The sequence below is a fragment of the Pipistrellus hanaki genome (genome assembly GCF_964339955.1).
Source record: "Pipistrellus hanaki genome assembly, chromosome: 1".
Classification (NCBI taxonomy): Eukaryota; Metazoa; Chordata; class Mammalia; order Chiroptera; family Vespertilionidae; genus Pipistrellus; species Pipistrellus hanaki.
The window spans coordinates 1,911,679-1,926,690 of NC_140503.1; the positions used below are offsets into that span (position 1 = coordinate 1,911,679).

At 59.0% G+C, this 15,012-nt stretch overlaps 1 long non-coding RNA gene across 1 annotated transcript; it reads left to right on the top strand.

Moving 5' to 3' along the window:
• The first annotated feature begins 1,902 nt into the window (after window positions 1-1,902).
• LOC311614618 lies at window positions 1,903-8,596 on the top strand. The gene is made up of 3 exons (XR_014793695.1): window positions 1,903-2,073; window positions 6,471-7,032; window positions 8,211-8,596. It is a non-coding gene; the product is annotated as an uncharacterized lncRNA (long non-coding RNA).
• Window positions 8,597-15,012: the final 6,416 nt, after the last annotated feature.

Below are 15,012 nucleotides of genomic sequence, written 5' to 3' on the forward strand. Positions count from 1 at the left end.
CACATCTCCTGTAGTGGTGTGCAAGACAAGGCTGATCGATGATTCTCTCATCGATGTCTCTAACTCTCCATCCCTCTCTTCCTCTCTGTAAAAAAATCAATAAATATATTTTGAAAAAATAAATAAAAATAAATCAAATTGTTTTCTCTTTCTCTGCTGTTTACAGAGGCTCACTGAAACCAGTCCCTACAGGAAATGCGGAGGAGGAGGAGGACGAAGACTTAACGACAGAAGATAAAGATGCCCAGCAAGCTGCTGCTGGGATGTGAGTTGTTCTCAGCGGTGGTAACTTAAACCCAGAACAGAGAGCTGCTCTGTCAGGAGTGGGGAAAGCCACCTGGAGCAGGAGTCTGTTTGGTGGGCCTACACCTTCCCTTCCGTGGCAGGTCCCCTGTGCTAACGTCCCTCCCAGCTCTGAAAGAATGGAGTTCCTTTCTGTCCCGCCATCGGGAGCATGGCGAATGCAGCTGGGCCCGAGCCTGAGCCCCGAGAGCTGGGCCTTCAGGTTGTCCTGTCCCAGCCCAGCCTTGGGGTCAAATCACCATGAATCCCGCAAGGCCTCCTGTGGACATCCCAGAAGCTCAGCATTTCCCAGCCTCCGCCCGGCCCTGGAGTGGATAGCACATCAAGGCATCAGTGGGGAAAGGGAGGGAGCTGAGGAAGCACAGTGCTGCTCCGCTGCAGAGCCGGGATTGAACCAGATGCGGTTCTTCTTGTGACATGAGAATGCCATTTGAAGTTAGCTGCAATGATTACCCTTTAAATTCACTGCTTCCATTTATTTATTTTTATTTCATTTTATTTATTCTCTATAATAACAGGCTAATATGCAACTTGTGCCCTCACTGGGAGTTTGAACAGGGAACGGGGACAGCCAGCCAACAGCCTGCGGTCCCTCCTCCATGCAGGCCAGGCCAGATGGGGCCCGGTATCGGATTGGGCCGGCCAAACCCCACCCATGCACCAATTGGTGCACTGAGCCTCTAGTCTATATATTTGGAAAACCATTTTTATTGTTTTCAGAGAGGAAGGGAGAGAGAGAAACACCAATGATGAGAGCGAATCATTAATTGGCTGCCTCCTGCACGTTCCACCTGTGGAATTAAGCCCGAAACCCGGGCACGTGCCCTTGACCAGAATGGAACCCAGGACCCTTCAGTCCAGAGACCATCACTCTATCCACTGAGCCCACTGGCTAGGGCTATTTTAAGTTTTTTTTAAGCACCACCTGGGGGTGGGAAAGAGGGAGAGAGAGACCTCAATATGAGAGAGACACATTGAATGGTTGTTAGCCCACACACCCCGACTGGGCCCAGGGATAAATCTGTAACCCAGGTACATGCCCTTGGCCCAGAATCAAACCCTTGACCCTTGGGTGCTCGGGCCAGTGCTCTAACCCCTGAGGCACGCCGGTCAGTGTTCACTCCTTTTCATCCAAATGGCCCACTGGGCCTGCCCTCTTGCCCCCTCACCCCAATTCCTCAGTGCCAGGAAGGGGCAAAGTCTGCCCGCCTGTCCCACGTACTATTAGCTCTGGCCGGAAATAAGGAGGTCCTGCTCTTATGGAAATGGCCCTTGGATGCACAATTGCCAGCACAGCTAGATGAGCACGGCACCTGTTCCGGTGCCTCCCAGGGACCCAGAGTGGAGGCCGCATGTGAAGTTCTGGTTCCCGAGAGAGAGGCTAGTGTGGTTCCTGCCACCGGGAACACTTCTCCCCTCCCTGGGTCTGTGCCAATGAACTGCAAATGTGTCCCATGCCCTGAGGCCACATGCGATGGTCATGGTGCTGGTGACACGTTCGTGGGAACTTGGTGCTGAAGCCCCAGTTAACGGCCACGTTCCCGGTTGAAGGGACAGCGAGGGTTGGCATGTCCTGAACCTCTGCTTCTAATAGGAAAAAGCGCAGGAGTCGACTGAGAGCGTTCCTCAGATTCTTCCAACGCCAGAGACACGGCTCAAGAGGACAAGCCAAGTCACCCGCAGAGAGCGCTCCTGGGTCCCCGGAGGCCACCCCAGCCGGCTCGGGCCGGCTGGAAGACAGAGACACCGGCAGTGAGCCCCTGCCAAAAGGTAGGAGGCGCTGGCCTGGCTGCAGGAGGGCAGTGAAGGGGAGGATGGCAGGCCTCCCTCGTGGGCAGGGCAGAAGCATCGAGGAGCCAGCTGGGTGTGCACACGTGTGCTTGGAGTCTGAAAGGGGTGCTCCGCACACACCCACCCACGTCGGGCCCCTTACGTGTGTGGACACCCAAGTAGAGAATGTGAACCCCCGTCTCTGTTGTGGTGGTTTCGTCCCAGAACCATTTAGTACCTTCAGCATGAGAAGCCTCCCCATCCATCACGCACACTGTGGTGGGTCCTCGAGTATCCAGAGCGGATCTCCCGACAGTTACCGCAGAGACAAGCTCAGGAGAGTATGTTTGTGGGCTTCCTGGTCTGTGCCAGGCCTCGGATTAGCCATTTCTGTAGGGAGATCCCACGCATGTAACACGTCATGGACATCTACTGGGTCTTCAGCAAGGCTCAGGCTCTGCTCTTCCCGGGCCTCTAAAAGCAGGTGGGGTTCTCCTTCCCCCTGACCCGGCCCTGAATCCTCCCACCAGGGGGCGCGCATTTAGGACTGTGGCGGGCATGATCCAGAGGTGCCAGGGGTTTTCTAGCTGCATGTGCTGCTTGCGTTTCCTGGGACATAAGAGGCTGGCAGCTGTGAGCTGCCCCATTTCGTGCTCATAAAAAGAAAATGAATGGGCGGTGGCAGTGACGGTTTTGTCAGCATTGCCAGCTTGCTGACAGTGACTGTGAGATGCCCCGACTGCATCCTGGTTTCAGAGAAGTGAGGCGTGGTGGTGGTGGTGGTGTGTATGGGGCGGGGGGGGTGGTTGTTCATCTTACAACCGACTGAAGAGAGCCATCTAGTTTTCAAATTCACTTGGAAATATTATTTTATTGGTTATTCTATCTAATTAAAGAGTTATATGCAAATTGATATATCTCTGCCACACCAACAAGCCATGCCCACCATCCTATCAGGATCGAGTATGCAAATTAACCCAACCAAGGTGGGTGCAGCCACAGAGAGAGCAGAAGGCTTGGGTTTCTCCGGCAATGGAGGAAATCAAGCTTTCTGCCTTCCATGGTCTGCCTTGGCTTCTGCTAATGCCTACAAAGTTTCAATTATAGAAGATGCATAAATCCCAGCAAAAAATGGTTGCAGCCACGTAGTGAGCAGGAGGCTTGGCTCTGCTCAAAGCTACAAAGTTTCAATTATAGAGGATATATGAATCACAGATACCAGGACCTCCTCTTGGGTTGATAGGGGACGTGGCCTGCGTGCAAACCACAAAAGGCCCCTGGCCCAGGCCACCTCACACCTCAAGGGAACCACCACCCTGGTCCGAGGCACCCTTCAGGGCAAACCAGCCGGCCCCCACCCGTTCACCAGCCCTCCATCCTATCTAATCCTCTTATCTAATAAATGAATAATATGAAAATTGACTGTCACGCCAACATTCAAAATGGCTGCCCCATTGTGGTCAAAGATGACTGACCTCATGTGGACACAAGATGGCCACAACAAGATGGCCAGAAGGGGAGGGCAGTTGGGAGGGACCAGGTCTGCAAGGGTGGGCTATTGAAGACTGTAGGAGAGGGCAGTTAGGCATGACCAGGCAGCAGAGGAGGGAAATTGTGGGGCGACTGGAGGAAAGGGCAGTTGGGTGGCGGGGACCTAAGCCTGCAGGGGAAAGCAGTTGTGAGCGTTAGGCATCAATCCGGCTCACAGGGGAGTGGTTAGGGGGTGATCAGGCTGGCAGGCAGAAGCAGTTGGGGGCAATCAGGAAGGAAGGCAGGCAAGCAGTTGGGAGCCAGCAATCCTGGATTGTGAGAAGGATGTCCGACTGCCCATTTAGGCCTGATCCCGGTAGGCAGTCGAACATCTTCAGATTGGAGAGGGTGCAGGCTGGGCTGGGGGACACCCTGCCCCCTGTGCACGAATTTTCTGCACCGGGCCTCTCGTTCACCTGTAAACCCGCCAAACGTGCGCCCTGGGAAAGTGCAATTTGCTGACGGACACTAGGACTTTCTGAAGACGGGCCAGGCCTGAGACTCGTGCGCTCCCAGGGGCTGGCGTTACAGGACCCGACAGGACCCAGGGCCTGGGACAAGCCGCCGTGTGAGCGTGACTGGCGCACCAGCCGTTCCGGGGGGCCGTCACCACTTCAGGTCCTGCCGTGTGGCTCGAGATGCAGCCATGAAGTGTTCGCTCCCGGACGCACTGTCTGGGGACTGGTGCTTGCATTCCCAGCCTCTCAGGAGGCGAATTGGGTGAAACCCTCACGTGCAGGTAAATGATCATGAACCTTATTGACTTATTGACATTGTTTTATCCAGAGGGTTCGGTAGCCTCAGGTTTTCATACTGGCCCTTCAAACTCTTTGACATGTACCACGTCAACTCCTGGGATTGGCTAAGTTGATTAGTGAGCTATAATCAGCCTAATTGAGTTAGCAACACTTTCTGAGAAAGAACTGCTTGACAGATCCAGCTGTGGTTGGATCCATGAGTGAGCAGGTCTGTGGTTGATGTTAGTAACCGTAGCCGCGCGATGGTGCTTTCTGGGCTCAGCGGCCTTTCTGTAGGTGACCCGCCTAACCCGTCTCCTTGAGTCTAACTGCAGGGTGAGCTGGGCATGCTTCCTGTCCCCTGTTCAGAGCCGGGAAGGTGAGGCTTGACAAGGGTAAGCACTGGCCCAGAGGACAAGTGTTGGAGCTGGGTTCCAAACCGGGCCTGACAGATTTCGGGCCCGAGCTCTTAACCTCTGTGAGCAGGGCCTGCACTCCAAGCTGCTTTGGTCCCTGAAGATGCTACACCATCTTGAGGCACCAGCACTGAATAGTGAATTTCTCCTCCTTTGGTGTGAGCTGTGGCCAGCAGGTGGTGCTGTGGGGGTAGAAATAACAGGGGTGCAGCCCTGCACTTGAATCCTCAGTGAGAACTGGGAGAAATCGCTTCTCTTCATCCATGTACATGACGAGTTGAGGAAGTCAGACCACTCGCCTGCTCTCATGAGACTATGATTTGAAGGTTGTGAAGGGCAAACCTAGAGGAGATGATGTGTCGGGATCTAAACTGCGATGATCCTTGGTTTTGAGGGTGTTTGGGTATGAAATAGAGGTAGACATTTTCGTTTTTCTTTTCTTTTTTAAAAGTATATTTTATTGATTTTTTTGTAGAGAAGAAGAGAGAGGGATAGAGAGTTAGAAACATCGATGAGAGAGAGTCACCGATCAGCCGCCTTCTGCACACCCCCCACTGGGGCTGTGCCTGCAACCCAGGTACATATAATACATGCCCTTGCCTGGAATCGAACCCGGGACCTTTCAGTTCGCAGACCAACGCTCTACCACTGAGCCAAACCGGTTACAGCAGGAAAATATATTTTTAAAATAAAATTGTAAAAAAATAAAAAGAATCCTGAGTGAGCCCTGCCCGTGTGGCTCAGTGCTGATAGCATCACAGGACCAAAGGGGCACAACTTTGCTTTCCAGTCTGGCGCACATACCTCGGTTGCAGAATTGATCCACAACCACGGTTGGGGTTTGTGAGAGAGGCAACCAGTGGATGTATCTCTCTCACATCCATGTTTCCCTCTCTCTCTCCCTCCCTCCACCTATGTCCTCCCTTCCACTCTCTCTCTAAAGATCAATGAAAACTATACCCTCCCGTGAGGACTTTTTCAAAAGAAGTATTATGACTGAGTAGTTCGGGTGGACTACGTCACTGCATGCAGCAGGCCAGAAATATGCCCTAAGTGTCCCAAGGTCTTTGCGGAGGAGCAGGAGTTGGTTGTGTGTGAGCCAAGTTGTCAGGGAGCCTGTCTCTAAAATGGATGAGTAAGCCCAGCTGGTGAGGCTGCGTTGGTTGAGCATTGTCCCGTGAACCAGGAGAGTACCTTCTGATTCCCGGTCAGGGCGCAGGCCCGGGATGCGGGCTCCATCCCCAGTACGGGGCGTGCAGAAGACAGTCGATCCATCTTTCTCATCATTGATGTTTCTATCTCCCTCTCCCTCCCCCTCTCTGACAATCAATAAAAACACATTGGACCAAAACATGGAGGAGTAAGAAAAGCCGAGCCCTAAATCGATAAACAGCTTGTTTAATAACATCACCCGGTGACATTGGAAAGTGGTCTAATGCGTCCTCTCCTCCAGCAACACAGAGTTCTCCTCTGGAGCTCCGCAGAGCACTGCCTCCAGGCACCACTCCACGGGCTCAGTGGAGTCAGAGCACAAGTGACTCACGGAGTCCTGGTTCGGGGTGGGCCGTGGGGAATGTGGCATCTCTCCTGGGCCGGACAGGATTCTGATTGCCCAAGTACATTTAGCGAACGTAGCGTCATTGGTCATTATTCAATTCATTCATTTGCTATTTTCTGTGTTTTTTATCTTTCCTCCCTTGGCTTAACAATTTAGCAACCGGGCAACAAAGGAGTGCCTTTTGGAGCAGGAAGAAGAAGGACAAAGTCAAAGACCAGCCTCCCAGGGCCAGCTCGACTCTGTCTAACCTAATATGTTGCTGCAACTGTTAAATTCCCCCCCCCCACCCCCCTAACTAGCCTCTCCCTTTTTCTGACCCCGAAGACTTATTATCCTTCCCCTTTATCCCTGTCTTGACCATATTCCCTTTATTTCTGAAAATTTAAAAAAAAAAAAAAAAAGACAAAATCAACAACAACAAACACCAAAGAAACAAGCCCAAAGAAAATCAGTACTTATGGAAAAAAAAAAAAAAAAGATCCCGTAGCAAATGGAAACCTCTATCGCCATGACAACAAGGCCACATCAAAGCCAAGGACCCGCCATCGGTGTGTCCCACTAACTTCTGTGTCATCTACTTGGACTCCGGCACTGGCCCCGCTTCCTGGGCTGCCACGGCCTGCTCCTGCCTCCGCCGGGCTCCCGTAGGCGCACTGGGAAACGAGAAGTGACTCTGGCTTGGCTGCTGTCTGTCCATCGCCGCCTCGCTCTCCCCATGGTGAGTTCACGCACTGGATGCCTGATTTCAAGTGGTAACACGAGGTGCTTCCGACCTCATGGTGGGTGTACACCTTGAGGAGCTGAGGGGCAGGGGGCAGGTCCTGGCAGAGTGAGGTGAGGGCCTGCAATCCAGACAGGGAGGGGGTTCCGGGCCCACAGTCCCCGGGCTGCCTGGAGCCGGACGCTGTGCAAAACAGCCTTGTCCTCCTGCTCCTGGACCTCAAGCCGCGTGCATTGGCCACTTGGGTTTGGAGAGCACATCCTGTCCCAGTGCGAGGTAGCTGGAGGCCTTTTAGGGGTTTTTCCCTCATGGTGTCTTAAAATTAGGGTTCTGTTTGCCTTTGCTAAGAGTATTGTTCACGACTAAATGCACAGATTGCAGAAAAGCACAAAACACAAGGTGAGCTCCTTGTGCAGTAAAGGCACCATGCGGAGATGAGGACTTCTTAAGCCCACGGCTGTTGGGGTGGCCACCGACTTGGTTGTCAAGTCCTCAGGGTGCCGTCCTGGCCCTTGAAGGCCCGGCCCAGAGGTCTCGGTGGTCCTGAGCGGACACGGGTCAGGGATCTGAGGACACAGCGTCACACAGCAGCTGTGCCCAGGACTTGCTGTGCTGGCCTTGTGCCGACATTTGGTGGAGCCTCGTGAGTTGATCCTTCACGTTCTCCCAGCTGCTCAGGGCCCGTGCTGTGAGTGAGGGTTAGAGCGAGGGCCGGCCTCCCGGGGCCTTGGCTCAGGTCTGCGGCCAGGGCTCCCGCTCAGACCACGGCTGTGAGGCACAGGCCCACTTTTGTCCCGGGCTCCGTGTGCCCTGGTGCCTCTGCTCTAGGCCTCGGTGTGGTCGCCCACCTTGGCATGGGATGTGGCAGCCCATTTCTCACCGTCCTTCTCTGCCCCAGGCCCTGGGCACCTAATACTGACTGGAGCCTCCCGCACCCCTGGGAGGCAGCCTGGTCTGCACACATGCCTCTGCTGACCCAGCCCCAGCCCTGGCGTCCTGGCCAAGGCCTGTGTTTGCTGGGGCCACGCTGGGCTGTGAGCAGGCCCAGCAGGAGCGGGAACTTTGGGGCTGGCCATGTGGCCTGCGCAGGGGCCGCCCGGGGGGTGGGGGGGAGGGCTCTCCGAGGACCCTCCTGTCCTCACTCATGCCTTTCTGTCCTGTTCTCTTCTCTCTAGGAAACTCCCAGTTGCCTGATAACCTTCCAAGGTGCCTGGTCAGAACCACCACGCTCTCCCTACCACTGACCACCGGAGGCCAGCAGGCGCAGCTGCCAGGAGAGGAGGGAGGACTCCTCCAGCTCTGTGCCCGCAGGAGGACTGCCAGCCCCTCCGGGGAGCTGCTGGAGGGGGGCAGGATGTAAAGCCCGGCTTGAGACCTGCTGAGGCCAAGGCCCACCCAGTGCACCTGAGGCAGCCCGCCTCCCAGAGCCTGTTTCTGGGCAGAGCCGGACGCCACGCGGCTGCCCGACTGCCCGCACAGCTGCCCGCGGGCGCTTCCCTGAACAGGTTCTTCAGCCTGGCCTCGGCCCGGCTGCTTGGGGCCCGCGGGCTAGAGGCGTGAAAACAGGAGTCTCCCTGCAGGAGGTTCTGAGGCCTTGAGGCCAGAGAATCAGCCAGCCACCCCCTGCCTCTCCTCCTTCAGCTCCTTCAGGGCCTGGGCCCCACTGCTGACCCCTGGACAGGAGGTCCTTCTCACTGGCTCCCCCAAAGGAAGAGAGGCTGGTTCTTCTGCTGCCCACCGTCACAGCCCGCCATGGCCACAGGAGGCGGCGGCTCCAGCCCAGCACCGGGCAGCCCCGGCTGCCAGGACCAGCCCCAGCCCCGACACTCAGGGCAAGTGGCCCCGTGGCCCCTTCCCAGCGGACCTCAGCCTCTCCGAGGGGACGGGTCCAGGGCAGGAGCACAGAGGGGGGCTCCCTGCCACTAGATCATACAGGGATCCCGACATGGCTCCCCGCCAACGGCCCCTGAGGACATGGGTCCTGGGAACAACAGGCGGCAGCGAGCAGGCGGCAGCCCCACAGCAGCGTGGGCCCGGCAGACGGTGTCTGAGGATGGAGCGTGGCCGTGGTGACTCGTCTCCTGGCCCCGCAGCTCTGTCTCCTGGCCCCGCAGCTCCTGAACCTTACGAACCCCGGCCAGCCTTCTGACCGCCTGGGCCCCCTCTCCCATCCACCTGAGGGGCCGGGATCGCCTTCGGAACGAGGAAGGCTTTCTGCTGCTTCCATCCCTCTGTTAGAGACAGCGCTGTGCCAGCCCCAGGGTCACGCTCCCACCATGGCAGCACGCGCCTGCCCCTCAGCCGCTGTGCTTTAAGGTGCCCCCCAAATGTATGTAGTACAGGCTGTTCCCCAAATGTATGGTACTACAGGGTGTCCCCCAAATACTATATGCACCCAGCATGTCCCCCCAAATGTACACACAGTTTAACAGCTGATACCTCCATTTTCACTCCTTTTCAGGTTAACGGACTTGACGGGATGGGTGACACCAGACTAAGCTTTGAACAAAGATGTATCCTCTGGACTTTCTTTTGGGGACACATACAGGGTGAAGGGTCTGGTCCCGCCCGGGCCACAGTGCAGGCATCCAGGGCCGCTGTGGACAGAGGATGCGCAGAAACACGAACACAGCGATTCTCGGTGTTTGCGGTTCCATTGCTTCCTTAGCAGCAGCGCCTGGACCAGACGACCGCGGCCATGGAGTCCAAACATCAAGAATCGCTCCTTCGGTTTGGTGTTTGTGCGCATCTCTTCCAGCAGCTGCCCTGGATTCCTCGCCTGCTGGGCGTGGGTCCCTAAACTTTAACTTGTGTGTGTCCCCGTAGAAAGCCTCACGGAGAAATGTTCTTCATCCAAATCTTAGTCTGTCTTCCCCCATTTCTTCAAGTCGGTTAAACCTGAAAAGGAGTGACAATTGAGTGCTTTAGCGGTTGTTAAAGTGTGTACATTTGGGGGGACACTATATTTCCACTCAGTGGGGTGCAATTTCCACCATGTGTCTAACCTTGGTATACCTTTTTGGGGGGACACCTATATTTATATCCTGTGAGTGTCCGTTTCCATCTGACCTCTGTACCTGTTTTGGGGGACAGCCTGTATTTGCATGCAGAGGGGACACATTGTCCAGCAGCAGCCTCATCTCTTTATAGTGTTTTGGGGGACAGCATGTATTTGCATGCAGCGGGGACACATTGTCCAGCAGCAGCCTAACCTCTAAATTGTGTTTTCGGGGACAGCCTGTATTTACAGGGAGTGGAGACTTACTGTCCTGCAGCAGCCTCACCTCTTTATAGTGTTTTGGGGGACAGCCTGTATTTACATCAATTGGCGTCAATCTTTGCCATGGGGACTCGCACCTGCTGTATGTCTGACCGGGTGCCTGCACGTTCGGGTTCTGTTGTTCCTGGGGTGCACTTCCTGGGATGGGGTCGGCCTGGTGACGGGGTTCTGAAGGAGGTTTTCCTTTGGGGCTCATGTGCTGAGCACTGACAGGCTTTTCTTCCGAGTGTTTGGAGATTGTACTGAGCAGTCTGTAGGGCGGATCCAGGATGGCTTGTACGAAAGTGAGTTGGAGTAGAATTGAATTTTTAATAAAGTGAGTTGGTGTAGAATTGAGTCCTCGTTTTCCTCTCTGCGCATCACTGGCAGCGATGTCGGGGCTCCGGGCTCCCCGAGTCGGCCCCCAGGCTCCTGGGCCCTGGAATGCAGACCTCCCGGGGCCAGGCGGTCGGAGGATGAGGAAGGAGGCTTCCTGTTCACTAGGCAGCAGCCGTCCCAGTCCTGGGTGTGTTGTAATCTCATGTGAGTTTAATCCATTTTGATTTGGGGTTTACAGCACAGCGCGAGCTCAGCTCCAGACCATCCTTTGGATTTTCCAAGGCTACTCCACTGGGAAGAGGCAGAGGAGGGAGGGAGGCACCTGAGATCCCCCGACCCACTCTCATGGCGGGCTGTCCAGCTGCCACCTGCGTGACCCTTCCTTCCTCGCCAGCCTCTGCTGGCAGGTGCCTCCTCGCCCTCCTTCCCGTTCTTTCCCGTGGCCCAGCTCCTGTGGGAGCCGCACTCAGCGCGCCGCCCTCCCCGTGCTGAACCCAAACTGAGCGCAGGCCCTGCAGGCTGCCTCCCCTGGCCTTGGGCTGCTGCAGGGTTTGACTCTGGCCAGGCCCCCCCTGGGAGCACTCAGCCTCTGTCCCTGACTCTCTCCCGCCTGGGACAGCTCTCCAGGGCTCCCACTGGCCAGCCCCTGGGGCACTCCACATCCCCTCCACAGACACTCACTGAAAGCTTCCTGGGTGCTGGCTCCCGGGTTGCACCGTGCAGGCAGTCCCCCCTCACCCCGCCCCCTCTGCAGGGCTGACCACCTGCTCCCCTAGCACTGACCACTCCTGAGCTTCAGGCCTGAGGTCGGCTGCCTGGACCCCCTGCCCGGGCTGCAGGCTTCCCCCTCTCCCCCTGCCTCCTCTGGGCTCCCTGCTTACCCAAGGCACCAGCTGTCCTTCACAGAAGCCCAAAGTCTGTGGTGCCGGGGGGCCCCTCCTCTCTCTGCTTCCCACAGGTGGTAGCTCCCCTGAACTGGGAATGGGTCTGGAATCTGCCGCCCTCTTACCTGACTGTTCTCATCCCAGGACCCCCACACCCCTGTCCCTGGGTCTTGGCAGGGACTTGCCAACTGGTCTGCCTGCCTCCCACAGCTCCTCAGCCCCACGGCACCTCTGGGCATCCACCCAGTGACCTTCCTCTTTGAACTTCCCTCCCTCAGCCTCCACACTAGCTACACCCATCCCTCTGAGGACCAGGTGCTCCATGGGGCTCACCAATGAGTGCACCCCCTCTGCTATCACCCCTCCCCCAGCCCCAGACCAGCTGGTGCACACCCACAACTTTCCCTGCAATCTTCCCCGAGGCTGGGAGCACCTCTAGCCCAGGCCTCCCTGGGAGCCTCCAGACCTGTTCCAGCTTGGATGTCCCAAGACACCGCCAACCCTAAATGCTAAGAGGGCGGCAGATTCCAGACCCCATTCCCAGTTCAGGGGAGCTACCACCTGTGGGAAGAGGAGAGAGGAGGGGCCCCCTGCACCACAGGCCCAGGTTGGGGCTCAATCCCCAGGGGGTAGGGGGGTGAAGGAGTCAGCCAATCAGCTATTCTCTCATGAATGATGTTTCTATCTGTTCCTCTCCCTCTCCATTCCTCTCTGAAATCAATAAAAATACATTTAAAAAAGAACAAGAAGGAACAAAACCCAGAGGTGCCCACATCACTGGGAGCGTGTCAGGCAGGCACCCTGTGGGCCCCTCCAGAGCGGGCACCTGCGGGAGAGCCTCCTGGGCAGGACCTCGGTCTGCAGTCAGGCGGAGGCAGAGCCGACCGCCCAGCAGAGGCGGGGGGGGGGGGGGTTGGGGGGGCTGTGGGATGGCTGCAGCTTCAGGTGGACAGGGCAGCACAGGGACCCCCAGACTGAAGTCGCTGGGGTCCTGGGCCTGTGGGCAGGAGGGAGGTGCCAGCCTGTCCCGCACTGTGAGAGATGAGGCCCCTGCTTCTCCCCAGGAGTCAGCGGTCCTGCTGGCTGCCCCTGTCGTCTCTGGCCACACAGCTGGGCTCACTCAGGCCAAGCAAACCCCGCCCCCTTCCCGGCCCCCGAGGGGACGTAGGGAGCCCAGGCTCCTGGTGCTGGCCATGCCCGGCCATGGCCATACCTGATGCACCCAGTCTGTGTTGCACAGGGCACCGGGCGCCAGGCCCAGAGGGTTGGTGGAGGAGGGCCGGGGTCTCAGCTCCTGGAGCACAGAGACCCTGCGAGGCCTGGCCAGCCCCAGAGCCAGGACCTGAGGCGCCACCCCCGCCCCCCTGGCCCTGTGACTCCGCCAGGCCCTGCTCTGGTCTCTGCCCTCCTTCAGGGCGGCCCCGTGTGCCCAGGGGAGGGCGCCGCCCCCCGCTCCCTCCCACCGCTGGGCCCTGAGCCAGACCTGCTGGGCCCTGGCTCCCATCTGAGGGGTTTTTCCTGTGTGTCCGTGGCTTTGACTGCGGCTGGAGGAAGGGGACTCGCTGTCTACAACAGATCTCGCCCTCTGCAGGCCCCGCTGGAAGAGCCAGTGCCCCAGGCGCAGGGCGGGGGGCGCTCCGCAGCGGGGCAGGTGGGCGGCACCTGTGGGCCGGAGAACCCCTCCAGGGAGGAGCCGCTCTGTCCGGGGAGGGGGGAACGGGCAAACTCTCCTTCCTCCCTCCCTGCACCTGCGGGGCTGGAGGCCCGGTAACTGGACTGCGTCCCGGGCCTGGTGCCTGCCACCTGCTGAGCAGCTGAGCCAGGCCCGCTCTGCGCAGCCCCTCCCGCCTCGCACTGACGCGGGGTGAGCTCTCTGCTCCATCCCGCACCCCAGAGCCTCACCTCTGGCCACAGCAGGTCGCCTCTTCTCTCTTCCAAGGCTGTAGACGCTGTGTGTGCAGGTAAGAAAGTGGAGCCGGTCACAGGCTTCCGGATGCTCAGCCAGGGCTCGGGTAGGAAGTCCGCGTCTCGGCCCCTCGGCCCGGCGGCTCCTGGGGTCCCAGGCTGAGCGGCCCCGCAGGCCCGCAGGGACCAGCTCCTGACTGACGGCTGCAGGAGGCCGGGCGGGGAAGGACCGGGCCCGGGGCAGACACCCGTCCCCCCACCAGGGGGCAGAGCGGCTCAGGGCAGAGGAGCGGCTGGTGGTGGTGCCTTCCAGGCAGGTGTGCAGACAGGACTGCGGCAAAGCCTGGGTGGCCGGTCCCGGGGCGGCTCTCGGAAGCCACCCTTGGGGGACCCCCCTCCCAGGCTTTCTCTGTGGCCGCGGCTCCTGTTGCCCCATAGTGTCCGGGACGCTCCCGTGAGGCTGTGTCCCCCCACCGTCTGCGCAGTCCGGGCCACGGAGCCCCCGGGGTGGCCACACCTTGGCGGTCCGGCCCTGAGGCTGGCCGCCCGCCCCGGCTGTGGGAGCTGGTGGCCTCTGGGGGACCCGGGCTGCACCAGCACCGGAGCGCACAGGGAGGGCTGGGCAGTCTGGACCCCATGCCCTCATCCCCAGTCAGGTGACCAGGGGTCCGGGTGGGTGGTGTGGACAGCGGGCACAGGGGTATGTCAGCGGGGACAGCCCCTTTATATACGTCAGAGGCCGGGGCCCTGCACCGGGTGGGGGCTGCCCTCGGCCTGGCCTGCGGGGGTCGGGCCGAAACCGGCTCTCCGACATGTCCTGGGGTCCTGGACTGTGAGAGGCGCAGCCACGCCCCCAGCCTCTGGTATCAAAGAAGACATTTAGCCGAGGCCGGTTTGCTCAGTGGATAGAGCGTCGGTCATCCGGAGGAAGGCCATGCGCCTCCGCCCGCCCGGTCCTGCTGCTCAGGCTGCCCGCCCGCGGGGACAGAGCAGCAGGCGCCGCTGCGTCAGAGCCGCCGCTCTGAGTGGAGCCGAGCAGGAAAGTGCACGCGTCTGACACGCAGCTTGGTGAACGTTCACATGGGCACAGGCTCCTGAAACCCAGGCGCAGGCCGTGACCATACCATCTCCACCGCACGTTCCCGCGTGGCCCCCATAACCATTCCGCCTGACCGTCCCCCCCAGCACCCTCCCACCCAGCACCCTCCCCCCACCCAGCACCCTCCCCCCACCCAGCACCCTCCCCACCCAGCACCCTCCCCCCACCCAGCACCCTCCACCACCCAGCACCCTCCCCCCACCCAGCACCTCCCCACCCAGCACCCTCCCCCACCCAGCACCCTCCCCCCACCCACCACCCTCCCCCCCTCCACCCCCAGCACCCTCCCCCCACCCAGCACCCTCCCCCCACCCACCACCCTCCCACCCAGCACCCTCCCCCCACCCAGCACCCTCCCACCAGCACCCTCCCACCCAGCACCCTCCCCCCCACCCAGCACCCTCCCCCCACCCACCACCCTCCCACCCAGCACCCTCCCCCCACCCAGCACCCTCCCCCCACCCACCACCCTCCCCCCACCCAGCACCCTC